Source organism: Rattus norvegicus (assembly GCF_036323735.1).
Source record: "Rattus norvegicus strain BN/NHsdMcwi chromosome Y unlocalized genomic scaffold, GRCr8 chrY_unlocalized_3, whole genome shotgun sequence".
NCBI classification, from domain to species: Eukaryota; Metazoa; Chordata; class Mammalia; order Rodentia; family Muridae; genus Rattus; species Rattus norvegicus.
The window spans coordinates 967,950-988,235 of NW_026947389.1; the positions used below are offsets into that span (position 1 = coordinate 967,950).

At 38.3% G+C, this 20,286-nt stretch overlaps 1 long non-coding RNA gene across 3 annotated transcripts; it reads left to right on the top strand.

The window, feature by feature from the left end:
- The first annotated feature begins 468 nt into the window (after window positions 1-468).
- LOC120099657 (uncharacterized) lies at window positions 469-19,272 on the top strand. Of its 3 annotated transcripts, XR_010062332.1 has the most exons (5): window positions 469-583; window positions 3,532-3,758; window positions 5,139-5,210; window positions 18,472-18,521; window positions 18,883-19,272. It is a non-coding gene; the product is annotated as an uncharacterized LOC120099657 (long non-coding RNA). The 3 variants fall into 3 exon arrangements; XR_010062333.1 differs by lacking the exon at window positions 18,472-18,521 and having other exon boundaries at window positions 18,883-19,271; XR_005498777.2 differs by lacking the exons at window positions 18,472-18,521; window positions 18,883-19,272 and adding an exon at window positions 5,832-5,987.
- The last annotated feature ends 1,014 nt before the right edge of the window (window positions 19,273-20,286 follow it).

A 20,286-nucleotide genomic window follows, 5' to 3' on the forward strand; every position in this document is an offset into this window, starting at 1 on the left:
ACTTCCTTTTTCTTCTTGACCAAAAGAAGAAAGGCCATGAGCTCTCATGAAACAACTATGCCCTGCTGAACACTTGGCTTTTAGAATAAAGAATTAATGATATAAATTCTCTGACTTACAGGAACCAAACAACAGGGAAGTCCATATGTTTCTGAGAGGCTCCAAGCTCCTTATTCCCATATGTGGTAGTGTCAAATCAAGGCTATCTCTTCAGAGATCCCACTCAATCACTACTAAGGTCTCTTTGTGCTATCCCAAGTATCACATATTTCTTCCTTTTTGGTTATACCAAGACAGAAGTCCAGCATTCTTTTCCCCATCACTGATATCTTCATCCTCTTTATTCTTCCTCCCTGTTTATTTGAATTAGAGGCCAATTAGTATACCCCAGAGGTACTGCAGGAATATCTGAGAGGCAGTTGCAGGCACGACAACACTTGTGACATCACAGAAGAAGACAGGGACCTCCAGGTTACAAGAGATATTTCAGGGAGGGACTAATGATGACGTCACTGAGACCTGCCATGGCCTAATACCTAAACAGTTTTCCTTACACTGATCAGATTTGGAGTGCCCTTTCCAGGTATGTCTCCTGTGACACAGTGGAAACCTTTACATACTCCATCTCTTTAAAGCTAGAGAAATCTTTTGCTTCATTAATGGTTACATGTTCTGAATGGAGAAAGGTAGTCAGGGTTTGGCATGGGTAGAAAACATTTAGAAATATGGATTGGAGGAGATTCTTCTAGATAATAATTAATTCCCAAGTTCATTCCTGTGAACATATAGTTCAATTTTCTAAGTTTTCTCTGTTTCCCAAAGGCCAGTATTCTCCCTACAAATATTTAATTGAATGAATATTGTATTTCACATTCTTATTGTACATTCCTTGATAGGGGACTTTATAAATATTCCTTAATGTGTACTCAAAAATTCTGTTTTATAATTCCATTTATTGCAATGATTTTGTCAACACAGTTGGCCCAGCTACAAAGTCAATATAACAGTGTAAATATTTTGTACCGACTTCAAATGATAAACTCCCAAATTCTTATTCAAAATAGTTTTGGTGCATATATATATATATATATATATATATATATATATATATATATATGTGTGTGTGTGTGTGTGTGTGTGTGTGTGTGTGTGTGTGTGTGTGTGCCACATGTCCAGCAGACTCTGAATGGCCATTCCTTCAGTCTCTGAAAAACAATGCCTCCCTACCCCTCTTATGGATATTTTATTTACCATTTTAAGGAAGGACTGAAACATCTGAATTTTGGTCCTCTGTCTTGAGTTTCATGTGGTCTGTGCATTGTATCATAGTTAATTAGAGAATTTGGGCTGATATCCAATTATCAATGAGTGCAAACTTTGTGTGTTTTTCTGTGATTGGGTAACCTCATTCAGGATGATATTTTCTAGTTCTATCCACTTCCCTATGAATTTCATGCACTCATTGTTTTTGATAGCTGAGTAGTAGTCCATTGTGTGAATATAGGTCATTTCTCTATCCATTCCTCTGGTGAAGGTCACCTGGCTGTGGAAGCATGGTCAACCTGAAACATCTCTGGCTTTCCAGCATGCAGATGTTTTCACAATTTCTAAATCACATCAGTTACCGAAAATTACCAGGGGAAAAATCTCTGACAGAGGGATGGCAGCCATTACTGGAGAAGGAAATGGCTTTGATGTCCCTTAGAACAATCTGCTCATGCCATGGCCATTCAGTCAACCCAAGCATCATGGGATTAGGAGATGTAGATTTAGAGATTGAATGTTTTAAGTTTCCTTGGGAAAATTTACCCTGCTCACCATGGTTCACTGTTATCAGGAAATATTTGGAATGGTATACTATGCACCTATGAAAAATAAGGACATTGTGAAGCTGCGGTCAACTAGGTGGAACGAGTTGAGAAAACTGAAACTCCTCTTGGTGAGATCATTGAAGATCTTGAGAAAAAGGAACACTGGGCCTGGAACACTGAAGACACAGATGTCCATAGAAAATACAAGAGACATGACTGAGGAAAAAAACAGCTGTGTCTACTGGACTATGGAGCAATGGTTAGAGCCCATACAAGAGGAGATCTCTATTAACAGAAAATTTGATCCAGAAATACTGTTGAGGAAAGCTTGTTGGAATTTCCAAACCTAATGAGCCCATAAAGAAAACACACAATCTGGTTATTATAATTATAATCTATAAACGTGTATTGGGTAGATCTAACGTTATTATAACTTATTCCCAAACCATAAAACCCCTTGCTACATGTGCTTTCTCCAGGCCATATGGATTGTTTCCATCATTACTTCCTCCTCTTTTTCTTCAGCCTTCTCGCTTCTCCTCTTACTCTCTTCTGCATCTCTACATATCCCGACAGTCAAACCTCCAGTACCAACTTTCCCCTCTGGCTATCAGTAATAGGCTCTAGCATTAACTGACCATGTAAAATGGGAAGAAGGTTAATATGCGATTACCTGAGTCTATGATAGAGGCCTTGTCCGGGGGAAACCTCTTTTGAGGAAGCAGATAAATATCAGGATACAAATAGAATTTGCTGGGGGAAGAGCAAATCCGTATATGTTTAGCATATGTGTCCAGTGGATTCTGAGAAAATGGGAATATTCTTCCTAAAGACCCAGTTATACTACACCTGGCCTTATATCTGAAAAGACCTTTGCCATACCGCAAGGACATGTACTCCATCATTTTCCTAGTGGATTTCTTCATAGTGAACAGAAAATAGAAATAAGCCAGATACCCCTAAAACAAATAATGGCTACAGATTATGTGGTTCATATGTGTGGTATACTACACACATATGAAAAATAAGGACATTGAGAAGATAAAGTCAAGTAGATGGAATGGGAAAGTATTGTCCTGAATGAGGTAACTGAGACCCAAAATAACATGTACACATTCACTTAAAAGAGGGTATTAGCCATAAAGTACAGAATTCACACACTATGATCTATGGAACCAAAGAGGCTAAGCACGAAGAAAGACCTAAGAAAATGCTTGAATTTCACTCAGAATAATGAATAAAATAATGACAGGAGGCAGATGGAAGGAAAGAATTGAGTGGCTGAGGGGATGGGAAGGGAAATGGGGTTTGAGGATCATTTCTTGGTAGAGACGGGCAAGAGGGGCAGAGAGCCAAGTGAATAAACTGATTCAGTGACTGTCCAGGGTGGGTACTATCTGTATGATTTGCCAGCAATCTGTGATTTGTGAGGCTACCCTGGCTTCCTTGACGGTGACTTTAGCTGAGACTTGTTACAGTGGGGATACAGATTCTTAAATGGCCACTTTCAGTAGCCACAGAGGACCCAAGTTGGATGGATAAGTACCCAAACCCACCCCCAAAATTTTGACCCAGAAATTGCCCCCTCTATAAGAAACACAGGGACAGAGATGGAACAGGAAATGAGGGAATGGCCAAAGGATAAGTGGCCGGATGTGAGACTTTTCCCCTGGGCAATCAGCAAAACTGACATTATTCACGGTCCTTTCTTGTGTTGCAGATGGGAGGGTAGCGTTATTGTCCTCTGCAACGCTCCACCAAGCAGCCGACTGACACAGAAGCAGAGGCACAGGGCTTGATATCAGATGGAGCTCAGTGAGTCTCACTGAAAAGCTGAGGGAAGGACTGAGAGAGGCAGAGTTGCACAATGGTCTTCACGTGGGGTCACTAACCCGTCGCCTGTCTGTGGATCCTGTTCTCCTACCCGGGCTGCGTTTTCAAGAGCTGGTAGGAGACGATGAATCTAGTCCTGCAGAGACTTGATGTGCCAGGGGAGAGGGTGTACCCAGAGGGGTCCTCCACTCTCTCAGAGAAGAAGGGGAGAGGTTAGAAGGAGGGACTGTAAATGGTGGGAGACTGAAGGAGTGTGGTGCCAGGTCAGCATACAGAATGTTACCTGATAAATAGATACAATCATTCTGGCAAGGAGGGTACCGGGAACATGACCTAACAGGATCAGGGTGTGACATCATTGGGGTGGGGCATGACATCATGGGGTGGGGCATGACATCATTAGGGCGGGGACATCACATAATGGGGTCTAGAATTGACATCATTGCATGGGGCATGACATCATGAAGCTTAAGAGAAAATATATGAAACTGTAATAAAAAAAAAAAAACGCAGCTCGAGAGGGAACTGAGACCTAGAGACACAAACATGGCTGGCGTTTACCTATGCATGGTATCAGCTGTGCGATAAATCTCATTCCATCTACAATCTACAAATGCAGAGAGGACATAGGAAACAAGAACGCCCGTGAGGGGGAAAGCATCGACCTCTCTGAAAGGAAATCTGGAACAGATTCTGTGAGTGTTTGAGGGCGACTGAGGACAGGAGCAGAGGGTCGGTGGGGATGACGGAGAGATAGCTCAGTGCAGAGAGAACCGGCCAGAATTAGGGGACATACGGGTTAATGCAGAAAGTCGATGGACTGGTTAATTCATGGCATCTAGAGGGCGACCTTCCTGAGGATTTAATCTGATGGAGAAAGTAGAGTCCGAAACTGAAATCCTTTGAACTCGAGCAAGCAAGACCTCACGGGTGGGGATGGGGCACATTCAGTGGAGTCGATTTCTGAGGAGGTCAAACGGAGATCCCTGAACCACAGACTGAGGCTGGGACAGAGATTAAAGAAGGTCAACCAAAGGAGGTCTCCATCAATGTAAATGCACCCGAAAACCACGTCCTGGTCTCCAAGGTTTGTGTAGCCCTTTTTCACCCTGAGTAAGATATATGCACACCGCAAATCACCTAATACCTTCGAAAAGAACTGTGACACTGAATTCCTTGGAGGAACCCTAACTCACTTGCAGGCAGACCAAGATTCTGCTGACTGACAGTTTCCTGGGCCCACTTCATCCTTTCACACCTGGTGTGCACCTGGACACTCTAAGAAACAGAGATCAGAGATGTGTTTGTGTGTGTGTTTGTGTGTGTGTCTGAGTGTGTGTTTGTTTGTGTGTCTGTGTGCTTGTGTGTCGGTGTGCATGTGTGTGTGTGCGCATGTGTGTGCGTGGTGTGTGTGTGTGTGTGTGTGTGTGTGTTAGTCATGTATAAGCTAACCATCCTCACACAGACTGTCTGGATTGGTTTTCTTTTTGGAAGGTTGATGGATCTTTCTCTTTTCCTAAGAAAAGGCCACTCTGGTTCTCAACTCACTCTTGAAGCCGTGACAGGGTGAGTGATTATTATGTGTGAGGTAATTTGATTTCATGGATATAATATCCCTTGAAAAACAGGGCTCAACATTTACTTTCCTTAGTCTGTGATACCTCGAGGGCATTATTATTATTATTATTATTATTATTATTATTATTATTATTCCAGGATTATTCCTTTATATTATTGTCTGTGTTGTTACCAGTGTGCTAAAGTTCACTGATGGCAGAAAGAAAGATTTTTTTTCACGGGGATCCCATTGGACGGCCATGTTTTGTTGTTGGAACTGAAAGTTTTATTTACATGCTCACAAGAGCAAATAAATGCAAGTACGGAAAGTTCCTTGGTCCTCTACATGAGAGTGACATCCTCACGTAGTCCTCTGATCTACTTGAGAAACAGAGAATTTAGATGGGCAATGAAATGGATGCTGACCAAAGACCCACATAGGGAGAAATACAGTTTTTCACAGTGTTTCAGGCTTTCGGGATCGGTAGACATTACACAACCGTCTTATCATTTATAGAGGAATACTCAGAATTATTAAATAACAGAAAAAAGAAAATTTTAAAAACATATTTCTGCTGGCTAATTTAAATTCCTGTTTTTGCCTCTGGAATATTATATATTCTCTTTCAGGTTCTTCTTGAAATTATGAAGAAGTGAAAATCGGTATGGGTTTATCTGATTACATTCTTTAACTTGAGTATTTCTTATTTACATTTCGACTGTTATTCCCCTTCCCGGTTTCCAGACCAACATCCCCCTAACCCTACCCTGTCCCCTTCTTTGGGTGTTCCCTTCCTCATCCTCCCCACATTACAGCCCTCCCCCCAACAATCACGTTCACTGGGGGTTCAGCCTTTGCAGGACCAAAGGCTTCCCCTTCCACTGGTGCTCTTACTAGGATATTCATTGCTACCTATGAGGTCAGAGTCCAGGGTCAGTCCATGTATAGTCTTTGGGTAGTGGCTTAGTCCCTGGAAGCTCTGGTTGGTTGGCATTGTTGTTCATAAGGGGTCCAGAGCCCCTTCCAGTCCTTTCTCTGATTCCTTCAGTGGTTTGCTCCTGGCATTTGCCTATGTATTTGCTGTATTCTGACTGTGTCTCTCAGGAGATATCTACATCTGACTCCTGTTGGCAAGCAGCTCTTTACTTCATCCACGTATCTAGTTTGGTGGCTGAATATGTATGGGCCACATGTGGCTCAGGCTCTGAATGGGCATTCCTACTACCTCTGTTCTAATCTTTGCCTCCCTATTAACTCCCAAGGGCATTCTTGTTCCCCTTTTAAAGAAGGACTGAAGCATTCACATTTTGATCATCTGTCTTAAGTTTCATGTGTTCTGTGCATCTAGGGTAATTCGACAAGGTGGACTAATAGCCACTCATCAATGAGTGCATACCTTATGTGTTTTTCTGTCATTGGTTTACCTCAGTCAGGATGATATTTTCCATTCCATCCATTTGCTTATGAACTTCATAAAGTCATTGCTCTTGATAGTTGAGTAATATTCCTTTGGGTAGACGTACCACATTTCTGCATTCATTCCTACGTTGAAGGGCATTTGGGTTCTTTCCAGCTTCTGGCTATTATGAATAAGAAATTCTGCACTAAAAACATCTCGACCCAGACTTTTTTCATTTGGGAGACCTTTAATGACTGCCTCTATTTCTTTAGGAGTTATGGGGATGTTTAAAAGGTTTATCTGTTCCTGATTTAATTTTGGCACCTGATATCTGTCTAGGAAATTGTCCATTTCCTGCAGATTTTTAAATTTTGTTGAATATAGGCTTTTGTAGTAAGATCTGATGTTTTTTTTTATTTCCTCTGATTTTATAGTTATGTCTCCCTTTTCATTTCTGACTTTGTTAATTTGGACACACTCTCTGTGTCCTCTCGTTAGTCTGGCTAAGGGTTTATCTATCTTGTTGATTTTTCAAAGAACCAACCTTTGGTTCTGTTGATTCTTTCTATGATTATCGTTGATTCTACTTGGTTGATTTCAGCTCTGAGTTTGATCATTTCTTGCCTTTTACTCTTCCTGGGTGTATTTCCTTCTTTTTGTTCTAGACTTTTTAGGTGTGCTGTCAAGATGCTGACATATTCTCTTTCCTGTTTCTTTCTGCAGGCACTCAGCACTATGAGTTTTCCCCTTAGAACAGGTTTCATTGTGTCCCATAAATTTGGGTACGCTGTACCTTCATTTTCATTAAATTCTAAGAAGTCTGTAATTTCTTTATTTTTTTTCCTTTACCAGGTTATCACTGAGTAGAGCATTGTTTAACTTCCACGTATATGTGGGCGTTCTTCCCTTATTGTCATTGAAGACCAGCTTTATCCCGTGGTGGACTGATATGATGCATGGGATTATTTCTATCTTTCTGTATCTGTTGAGGCCTGTTTTATGACCAATTATATTGCCAATTTTGGAGAAAGTGCCATGAGGTGGTGAGAAGAATGTATATCCATTTGATTTAGGATAGAATCTTCTATAATTATCTGTTAAGTCCATTTGGTTCATGACATCTCTTAGTCTATCTACATCTCTGTTTAGTTTCTGTTTTCCATGACCTGTCCATTGATGAGAGTGGGGAGTTGAAATCTCCTACTCTTATTGTGTTCGGTGCAGTGTGTGCTTTGAGATTTAGTAAGGTGTCTTTTATGTATGTAGATCCCTGTTATGGGAACAGAGTTTTCTCTTTCAGGTGGATAGTTTTCCTGTCCACTGGCTTTCAGCTGTCCCTGTGGGTAGGAATCAGAAGGACCTGCACCTACGTCTCCTATGTTCCTCTGTGGGAGGGAGGGATGCACAGATGGCACAAGGTGTTTTCCTGTTGAGTCAGGAATCTGGGCAGAGAATTGTCTCCTCTGGTTTCCCAGGAGTGTTCTATTCCCCCCACCATCAGCTTTTGGGTGCAGGGAGCTGTTTGATCAGGTCAATTCGGATCCAGGCACAGTCTGGAACATGGTGGTCCTGCAGTTTTACTCCGCTATATTCCTGGGCCAGAAGCACTATGCTGTTTTGTCTTGGGCCAGAGATGTGTATAACGGTGCGCAGACCTGGAAGCCTCGGTTTCTTGTAGGCTCAGTATTGTCCACACTCCTGGGTGATCAGCATTCTGTCTCTGCATTTAAGAGCAGGGAGCTCTGGGCTGGGATCACGAGGTTCAGGAGCCAGCTAGAAACCGGAAGTTCCTGGTCCCAGAGGATTTCTGCCTTTGCTTGTCCTGAGTCCACCAGTCAGGTCACTTAGAGCAGAAAAGTTTGATTCACCTCTGGTCTCAGGTCTGATGTCGCTCCTCCGGTTGACTTTCAGGTTTCTATGAGAGCCGCAATCAGAAATGTCCTGCCCCTACTGTTCCTAAGTCCCTATGAACAGGAGGCCCAGATGGAACTAGGTGTTTTTTTTCTTGAGTCAGGAATGTGAGAAGAGTTTTCAGGGGTTTCTGCCCCTCTGATGGTATAAGTCTTCCCCACCCCACAAGAGATTTGGGTGTAGAATGCTTTTTGGACCAATTCAGATCCAGGTGCAGTTTGGACTGCAGGAATCCTGCAGCTTGACTGCTCCTATATTCATGTGTTCAGACACACTCTGCAGTTTCGTCTGTGGCAAGGGATGTGGGCCCAGGTGGGCAGAATTGGCAGTCTCTCCTTCCCTGAGGTCTCAGTATTGCCCACTCTTCTGTGTGATCAGCTTTCTGTCCCACAGAGTTTCCAAAGGAGTTTCAAATGTTCATTCCCTATCTTACAGTTCTCCAATCTTTCCAATTCTCCTCCAAAATTTGTTGGAGAAGACCCCTCTGATCAAGGGGAGGTACAGCAGGCCCCATCAAACAAAGATGGCTGCAAAATTTCTGTGTTCATATAAGAAATGGAACTATTATTTCAATGATTTTTCTTGAAAAACATAAAATGCTATAGTCTCCTGACCCTTGCCTTTCATACATAACTAAAATGCTTTAATCTTTGACTTATACCAGCATCTAGTAGCTCTCTCACTCTTTTGAGTTAAGCCTCCTGTAACTTTCTACCTCAGTTCCTTCTTTGTTAATTGAATATTTTATGTATTTACATTTCAAATTTTATACCCTTTTCTGGTTCCCGTCTCTTCCATCCACCCTCCCCCTGCTTCTTTGAGATTGCTACCAATCCTGCCTGCATATTCACACCTCAACATTCTGGCATCCCCTACACTAGAAAAACCAGACTTTATAGGACAAGGCATTTCCTCCTATTGATGCCAGACAATGCCATCCTCTTCTGTATATGTGGCTGGAGTCATGGATCCCTACCTGTGAACTCTTTGATTTGTAGTTTAGTCCCTCAATTCCTTCTTCTGTAACTGGACAAGAGCTCATTATGATTCACTGCTGTCAGTGCTGTCCTTGCAGCAGGAATACAATGGTTAGAGAGCCTGGACCTCAGGAAGCTGAATGTTCACACAAATGACTAAAAACTTGTACCGACTGAAAAAAAAATAGCGTGCAAATATTTTCAACATATTGCACAATGAACACTTACCATGGGATTCAATGCAGTTTCAAAATATTATCGCCAAGTTTACTTTGTGCCCAGCTCCATGAGTGAGTGGGTCATCATTGATTTTAGATTATTTATTTAGTGTTGAATATTGAGAGCCTCCGACAATGTTCTTCCAGTGAATCTTTATTCACACTCATAGTTCTTTGTTTTTTTTTGTTTGTTTGTTTGTTTGTTTTCTTTGGTTTGGTTTGAAATCAAAATATATACAGCAGAAAAGTTAGCTCTTTGCTATTATTGGTATAGTGCACAGCATGTCTGGTGTGTGTCTGTCACTCCCTCTCTAACCCAGCTTTATTTGAATTTATGAAGCTGAGATGCCATGGATTTTGCACACAGGAACCATCTTTGTTCTCCCTCCACCAGACCTCAAACCTCCTGTTTCTTGCCACTACTTACGATAATTTTATATTCACTGATACATACAGAACCAGAGAATCCCAGCCATTTTGTAGTAACTTGGTATCCTCAGGGTCCTGCCATGCAGCATACATCAAATGCCTGAGTAATATTCCACTCCAAGGAAAGCCCACAGCTGATAACTCTTCAAATTATACTTTATTTTTTTCCACATATCTATGTTTGATGATGACTCTTAAAAGCTTTACCCTCCTTTTTAGCCCTCCACCCACACAAGGCAAAAGAAAGAATGGGGGGCTTTGATGGGTGTGCTGGTGGCCCTGCTTAGAAAGGTTCACTGGAGGGGTTGGGGATTTAGCTCAGCAGTAGAGCACTTGCCTAGCGAGCACAAGGCCCTGGGTTCGGTCCCCAGCTCCAAAGAAAAAGAAAAAAGAAAAAAAAAAGAAAGAAAGGTTCACTGGAGCAACTCCCATCTGTGTTGTCTGGAAAGCAGAATATCAGTTCACAGTTTAGCAGAGGCAGTCTGTTCCAATAGAAAGTATTTCATGAATACACTAGTAGTCCAGTTTTGTAGAGTTGTCATAACAAACAGGAAATAACAGCAGTTGCACAACATACTAGAAACAACCAGGCTTCTGTCAGTAACCTGGAAAGAGAGAAGTTATATGCTGTGCCGCTCTCAGGGAATTGAAGATCAGCAGAGACTCAAGAGTCAGAAACATTGCTGCTGCTGCTTTAAGTGTTTGCCATAGTCTGTATAGTCAACTTTTCCTTGAAAAATATAAGGTATTTGAAACTTTTGCTGCTGCTACAAATATATTACTGTAGCTGAGTAATTCTGTACATGATTTTCTCCTCAGTGGGATAGAGATCATTCCAATCATTTACAGCTATTGCAGCTAATGTTGAAATGGGTAATCCAATATGTGATCAGATGAGAAAAATTAAGACAGAGTACATGCTTTGACCATGTTTCCTATAAAAAAGTTTAAAAACACTTACAACTTATGAGCTGTAATGGTACTACAAACCCTTAAAACCACCTCAATAGCAGTTACTTATTCTTACTCTTGTATGAAATAAAATACAGTTAGTTAACAAAAGGTGAAAACAAGGCGCTTGTGAGTATGTAAGCCTAATGCTGTCTTTGGTTAAGATGATAATTATCAAAACTATGATTTCAAGCAAATTTACAAAAAAAGTGTGTCAGACATGGAGCTCATCTGTTAATTTTCCTGTTCTGTTTGGCCAAAAGCACACACCATCTAGTTGTAGGGATAAGTCAGGTTTATATTGTAGAACATCAACCTAAGTATACATGTTTTTCAAGCATCTACTAGCAGGGTCACATACTTTCACTTTTTTTTTTCACTTTTCATCTCGAAAATTCCATTTCCAAACATTGATCCCAGGGTTGTAGGAAGTTGTGTTAGGGGTTTTAATTATTTTCTCGTTCTATTTTTTTTTATTCCAGAGGTGAGAACCTAACCCAGGGCCTTGTGCTTGCTAGGCAAGCACTCTACCACTGAGCTAAATCCCCAATCCTCTAGTTCTATATTAAATGTAAAGATATAGAAGGGAATATGTGAGTGGATAAACAATTTGTAGTTGTATCTTATTAATATATTTCCCTTAGATTTTATTTTGTTTTATATTTTACTAACAAAATAGTTACAATTTATTAAACTTGGTGACTTAAGGCATCAAGTATAATACATTTTTAAAAATGACTTGGAGCAATATATTATGGGAACTTGAATTTTAACTTCATTATATCTTATTTTAAAGAGGAATTTTTCACACTGTTGTTTCTAGTATTTAAAAAAAGAAGTGGACTGATAACTAAATGAATTTTTGGAGGATCAAAATGATATATATAGGAAGAAAATTGTTTGTGCAGATTATATATTTAATAAACAATGATATTTGATTATATATTCACTAGATGGTGAAGCCCTTGAAGGAAAGCAGAAACTACAAATATATTTTTATAAGTCTATTTTCTAGATTTGTACTGGAAACATAATAAGGAATCACTTATTTCTGGAGTAAGTGTATGAGTGAATTAGAGAAGCAAAGGACATCATATCAATCCCCAAGTACATGGAAGTCAGATCGCTAAACAATCATCATGTTAAACAAAAAAAATGATTACTCACACAGAGTCATTTAGAAATAACAACATTTTTCTCTTCTTTGGCTAAACCATATATGTCATGCCTAGGCAAATTCTTCTAAAAGCAAGGTCTTTACTTTGAAAAAGCATGTATGGATATATGTATATGTGTATATATGTCTATATATGTATGTGTACATCAGGACATATGTATATGTCATATACATGTGTGTATGTGTATATACATATATATGTGTATGTTGACACAGTTAAAATATGTATATATATGTATATATATATAGATATATTTGTGTGTAAGTGTGTATGTACATGTATATACATATAAATATGTAACATAAAAATGAACTCTATTTTCTAATTTTATGAAACTTTATTGCTAAATACATTAGCACTCAAGAATTTTAAAACCTGCTCTATAAATTTGATTCATTTTAAAATCACTGTTCAGAAAATAGATTCAATGTAGGTGATTAATTATTATACTATCAAATTTCCTTATCTATTTGATAAAAACACTAAGACTTAATTTAGTAATGTCACTGTACATATGTTTTAGCATGTGACATATCTCATTAGTTTTTCCAGCATGTGATATAATTTCAGGATTCTAGACCTATGTAAGGTAGAAAATAAAACAAATGGATTGCTATATGTGATAGATCAGAGCAATAGATAGATAGATAGATAGATAACTAGATACATACATACATATATACATACATACATAGTTACAAAGGTGAAAGATCACAGATGAAAAGTAGACAAATATCACATACTCAGAATCATCGATCATGAAATAACTAGTATTAAAATGTGAAAATATCTTCCTATATGAAGCAAAATTTTAAATGTGAATTACGTTCATATTTTAATACCTAAAGGGAGATTTATCAGCCATAATATTTAAAATATAATGTCTATTTGAAATATCCTCTCAGGTAATTAAGAGACATTAAATACTTAACTTCCTTTACATTAATCTGTTAAATTATCCCATCATCTTGTCTTTGTTACTTAAATGGAAAACTTCAAACTTTGTCTCCAAGTTAAAATCTTCGTTACTTTCCACCCTGCTCTGCATTCTATCTCAAATCCTATCACAATGTTTAAGTCTCTAACAATTCCTCATGTGCTCTCATGAAAATTAATCACGATCCATCATTTTTTATCTTTACTACCATTGTTCTCTTACAGATAACTATTATTTCTCTGTCACCAATGTGATCACTATCCCCTTCTCTCTTTCAAGTACCATTTTCAACATCAACCATTTTATAGTTTCTCTTTATTTGAGAAAATAAAATGATCTATTTTTCCCCTAATAAATTATGTACCAAGAGTTTTTTTTCCATTGAAACTTTAGACAAGAAAAACAAAGTTGTTACAAAGTTCTAGTTCTACTCAGACCTAAAACAGAAACCTGGCTATGTGACAGGAATCATAGGAAGAACACTTCTGGAAGAGAACCCAGAGTTGTAGAAGAAGACCTCGTGCAGGGAAGTGCTTCATTCAATTGTAAACAAAAAGGGTAAAAGACCTGAACTTTCATATTGAGTGAAAGTTGTTGAAGAATATACACAAGTGATTCTGAGTGGGTTACAGAAACAGGTTAATTTATAAATACATGGTAAATACTAGAAAAATGGCATCAAATTGTAAAAGAGCAGAAAAGGAAATGAAGTTAAAAGTTGGTACAGGTTTCAATATGGATGTTGGTAATTTGAACATGCTGAAGATTATTGGACGATTTAATGGGATGAATGCCTCAGATACATTAACAATATTGCACGACCCTATAGCGAAATTACACAGTGTGAGAACATTAACAATAACCTTTGACAAAAATCTGTTCATGTATGTGTATATTCTTTAATGTTTCTTTTTGAAAACATTCATTTAATTAAATAAAATTCAATAACGAACCGAAGATAACCCTTTTCATCTCTGACATATCCAATCTCTAAACAGGGGTATAGTGGATGAAACTTCATACAGCATTTGCCTACTCCAGGTATTATTAATTTAAAATAATAAGCAGAGGAGTGTATCATATTTGGGGGCATTGGTTACTAAGGCCCAATTATCTCCTCAGAAGATTACCATTAAAAGCAATCTAACATAACTTTGATTCGATTAAATATTTAAAATCTTAAATACTAAGCTTGCTTATCATTTTCACCGCAGAGGACACCATATGTAATTACATCATTTTTACATGTCAATATGAGTCACTATACCTTTCTGATTTTGATACATACCAAGCTTAACAAAGAGGAGACAGTACGATTTACAGCAATCCTTACATTTCTCCTATGGTGCACTACATGTGGTCCATATTACAATCGATTAAATTAATAGTTTAAGTAAATGATAATGGCATGTCAATGTAGATTTTGATATTTCATACAATAAAAAAATCAAGATCCAATAAATAATTGCTTACAGAATTTACTTTTACAGGAAGACAGTAGGTTAATAATACCTTATAATATCCCCCCTAATTCATATTGAGTCAGTGCTGGAATATGTGTAACAACGTTTGTAAAAAGAATAAGTACTTTTCTGTATCTTTTTAACAGCAATTGGACATAATAAAGAAGTATCAGATAAATGTTGAAATAATTCAAAAACTTTTTAAAATTATACTGAAAGATATTTCTAGAACATCAGAGTTCATTTCTGAGGCTCCATATAATTAGCTAATATAGTGCTGAGCACTTGTATTCCATGTGTATAAACAATATTCATCTCCATAGGAAATAAATGTTTTAAAATCTCAAAAGCTATATTTATTTAAGAGTAAAATTTTTGACATTTAAGATTACAATTTTTCCCATTTTTATTAAATTTGGTATTAACTATTTACATTTTATATTTTATTTTTTTCTGTGGTTCCAGGCATTCAGCCCGAACCTCTCCTTCTCCCCTTCTATAATGTGGTTGTACCCTCCACATCCATTCCTATCATTAAAGCACCCGACCGTACTTTCCCCTACATGAAGGGTCCAATCTTATTAGGACCAAGAGCGTCACAATGGTGCCCCAAAAAGGCTATTCACTGCTACATATGGAGTTGGGTTGTGATTTAGTACCTGAAAGATCTAGTTTGCTGGCAGTATTTTCTTTGAGGTTGTAAGTCCCTTAGCCTCTTCAGTCCTTCCTTTAATTCCTCCAAAGGATGTCCTATGCTTAGTTCAGTGATTTGCTGCTGGTATTTGTCTCTGTGTTTCACATGCTCTAGCTGTGTCTCTCAGGAGGGATCTATATACAGTTCCTGCCAGCATGCACTTCTTAGCTTCATCAATCTTTTCAAGTTTGTGTGTATATATATATATATGGGGGAACATGTCCAGCAGACTCTGAATGGCCATTCCTTCAGTCTCCTAAAAACAATGCCTACCTACACCTATTATTTATATTTTAGTTACTCTAAATATAAGGAAGGAGTGAATCATCTGCATTTTGGCCCTCCTTGCGTTTCATGTGTTCGGTGCTTTGTATGTTAGGTAATTTGAGCATTTGGGCTAATATCGACCTATCAGTGAATCCATACTTTGTGTGTTTTCTGTGATTGGGAAACATCACACCAGATGATTATTTTCTACGTCCATCTATTTGACTATGAATTTCATGTACTCATTGTTTTTGATAGCTGAGTAGTAGTACTTTGTGTAAATATATGTCATTTTCTGTATCCATTCCTCTGGTGAAGGGCATCTGGGTTCTTTACAGCTTCTGAATATTATGAATAAGGCTGATATGAACATAGTGTAACACGTATGTTTGTTGTATGTTGGATCATCTTTTGGGTATATGCCCAGGGGACTTATAGCTGGGTCCTCAGGCAGTGCAATGTCTAATTTCTGAGGAAACTCAGGACAGATTTTCAAAGAGGTTGTACTAGTTTGCAATCCCAACAACAATGGAGGAATGTTCCTCTTTCTCCACATCCTCTCCAGCATCTGCTATCACCTGAGTTTTTGATCTTAGCCATTCTGACTGATGTGAGGTGGAATCTCAGGGTTGTTTTGATGTGCATTTACCTGATGACTAAGTATGTTGTACATAACAGAAAGCATTTTAAGAAAGGATGCTACCTAACTGTTGGTCTGGATATAGCTGAGTGCCAATTGATCCATTTCTATCTCTTTCTTAAAAGTTCGCGTCCAAGTGTATCAAGGAAATCTATATAAAACCATATATGCAGAAACCAACAGAAGGGAAAATGTCAGAAAGTGCCTAAAACACATTTGCCAGGAGAAAGTTTACAGAACAAAATACCAAAGGTTCAGGCTCCTAGATCACCAGTCAATATATGAAATTTCAACAATCTTAAAATTTTTGTTAACGCAAAGATCACTGCCAATAGGATAAAACAGAAATCTACACATTTGGAAAAGATTTTAACCAACCCTATATCTGGTAAAGTGCCATAATAATAAATATAGAAATAATTCAGAAAGGTAAACTCCCACACAACAAAGTATCCAACTTTTAAACTGGGTTAGCAAGCTAAAACAAGAATTCTCAACTGAGGTATCTCAGTAGCTGAGAAACATATCAAGAAATCTTCGAAATCCTTAGTTATCAGAAAAATACAAACTGAAATGAACTTGAGAGTCTTACATTACACCAATCAGTGTGACTAAGACAAAAAACTAATGCAGTAGCAGACTAGGCTATGATGTAGAGAAAAAGGAACACTCCTCCACTGCTGGTGGGATTTGTATATGTATAGCCACTTTGGATATCAATGTGGAGGTTCAGAGAATATTGCAAATAGCATTGCCTGAAGACCCGGCTTTACCAATCACTTCAATGCAAATACTCAAATATGATCCACATATAACAGTGACAAGCGGTTGAACATGTTCAGGGCAGCCATACTTATATAAGTCAAATGCTGCAAACAGTCATGATATATGTCAACTCAACTTAGGAATAAATACAGAAAGTGTGCTATATTTAAACAAAGAAATACTACTCAGGTATTAAAAATAAGGAAACCAAGAACTTTGTAGGCAAAGGGATGGACCTGGAAATTAGTGAAGTAACAGAGATCGAAAAGGACATAACATGGGATGTATTTAGTGAGAAGTGAATGTTAGCCAAAAAGATCAGTATACCCAATACACAAATCATTTATCACATGGAAGGTAAAATGTTAGAAGGCCATACTGCGGATTCTTGCAACCGACTTAGAATTGAGAGCAAAATGATAATAAAAGAGAGAGGAATGGAGGGACTTTGCTAGAAGTAGGAAGGGTGGACAAAATGGGGAGTGTAGAAACAATATAAAGACAAAAGAGAAATCTACAGGAACATTGGAATAAATAACAATAAGCATCAGTGGTGGGTGTTGTACTTGGGCATTTCCAGGAAAGTCACAGATGCCAGGGATGCAAGAGGATTCCATAAATTTACTGGGACTATGGTAGTTGAAATAGTAAGCAGCAAAGAGATAGAACCACAAGAGACTACCTCCTGTAGCTAGACATGCCCACCTGTGAAGAGAAGGTGATGCCCACACATTTCAAAATCTTTAACTTATAAATGTCCAAAATGAAAAAAAAATGCAAAGAAAAAAAGGAGCAGAGACTGAAGGAAAGGCAATCCAGAGACCACCAGACTAGAAGAACAATTTCATCCACAGACTCCAAATCCTCCGATGACTCCTGATATCAAGATGTGCTTGCAGATGAGACCCTAATATGTCTGTCATCTGAGGGGCTCTGCCATTACCGGATGGTGACAGATTCACATACACATAACCATTTGACAGAAACTTAGAGCCAGAAAAGCATGGCTAGTGGATTGCCTGAAGGATCTGAAGGGGATTGGAACCCAATATGAAGAACAACACTATCAATAAAGTTTACCCTTCAGAGTCTCAGGAAATTTAGCACAAACAAGTGTATATTTGTGCCAGTAGATGGCTTCTGCTACATAGATTGTAGAGCATATGGAGAAGACAACTGCCTCATCTTCCATTTCTGGGAAGGGAGTCAATTGGTCCTGTGGAGATGCCATATCCCAGAGAAGGGGGATGGTAGAGGACTAAAGTGGAAGTGGGCATGTAGATGGGGGAGCACCACCTTAGAAACTAAGAGGATCAGAATGGCTTGTGTGATTCAAGAAAGAAAGGCCAATTGGGGAAATTACATTTGAAATGTAAACAAAGGAATAGATTATTGTATACATATAATGTTTATAATATAATATGTTCATGTTTCCAACAGAGACATTCACATCTCATTCCTTAAGGACTATACAAAAGGTTTGCTCAAAGGTAAAATCCATATTTTGGGATATACTTATTATTGAAAAATTACATAGATAAACCCAATCCATATTTTATCTTCTGTCCCTGTACCTATAATAAATCTTTATTAACTTTGATAAAAATAAAAAAGTGTTTCTACTCCATTACTGACAACTGACAGAGAGGAAGACTGAGTATTACATACTAATTTACACCGATACACACATATTCTCAATAAAATCCGTGCGAACAGATTCAAGAAGACACTAAAAATAAAAATATATACACATATATGTCAAATCTACTTCTAATATGATCTTTGTGATAGGATGTTGCATCTTTAACTCAGAACTTTAATCAAGATCTATTCTTATTTTTATATTTTTAGTCATCTGCAGATACATCTTTTTTAGGAATGAATCCTTCGCACTGGAGACCAGAGAAGAGACCTGCAGTTGCATTATTAATAAACATCAAAGCAAAATATAAAAGTCTGAATGGAATAAATATTTTAGGACAGTGTTTTGCAAGCAAATTCTTTCATAGACAGTCTTTGAAGAGCTCTGAAATTTTGCATTTCATATTTGACTTTTCTGGGACTCTGACTAGAATCAACTCACAACTGTTTGGGATTTTCTTGGCAATTAACCAGTTTGTGAACAGAGCTGAATTTATCATATGCTCTTCCATCTACATTAATATTGCTACAGTGAGGAACAACTATGGTAAAACTCTTCATCTGACTTTTCAAACAGCATCCTCATACCACTGCGGACTTTTGTGCATGTGGAGGGAAAGGTTGAGAACACCATTTGAAAGTTGGAAATGCTGAAGTGGGAAAGGCCTGTGTGTGGATCATACACAACTTCAGAATATCCATTGTTTTAATATTCACTAGGAAGTGGACTTCTGCAAAATGACTTCAGCAGAAAAGCATGGTAGAAAAAAGGTAATTGATTCACTGGAGATATAGATGCACTGGATTGTTGAACATGGGCTTAGAGGTAGAGACATGTGAGCACATAAAGTATGGAGAATCAATCCTGTGTGATGTTAAGTTTCCCTACCCCATGGTTTCATGCAAACAGCATTATATTTAAGCACTGAGGAATAGAATAAAAGTCAATTTTTTGTAAATCCAAGTCACAAAAAGTACTGTCCTCCTCCATGATGCACATAAACTCTCAGGTGCACTGGCCTTCACATGCCTGGATGACAGCTGTCAGCATGGGATTTACTGCCATCCTTTTCATAACAGCAGAGCTCCAATCTGCTTCAGCCACGTCATCAGCTCCCCATTCTGATGGAGGGAGACTAGTTCACTGAGTATGCCTATGAAATCATTGATTAGCTTAAAGACCTAGGAACTATTTTCACTCCAGTGAGATGTTATAAGTAATCTTGAATTGAGTTGGTATTGTTAGTGGCTGTGATGTCTACAAATCCCAGAAGACCATGTTTCAAAGGGAGTTGATTGAGAATTTCTTGGGTATTTTTGCAATACTGGTAGGTGGGCTCGATGAATAGGAACATCTTCCCAGACTGGGTCTTGCAGTTCCCATACTCCTGAGCCATGTTGTGAGGCTGCAGTTTCCCTGCAAGGAACGTTCTATTGAAAAATGGTAATCTCAATGTATTCTGAACAATGCATTATAATTGAAGACCATAGAAAACATGGAAGAAAGAAACTTTTACTTTTTCTAGCTTGCACTCACATTCCTACCAAACCCTCACATACCTTAGAACCTGCTTACTGAGGATTTAATCATATAATAATGAACAGATGAGACAT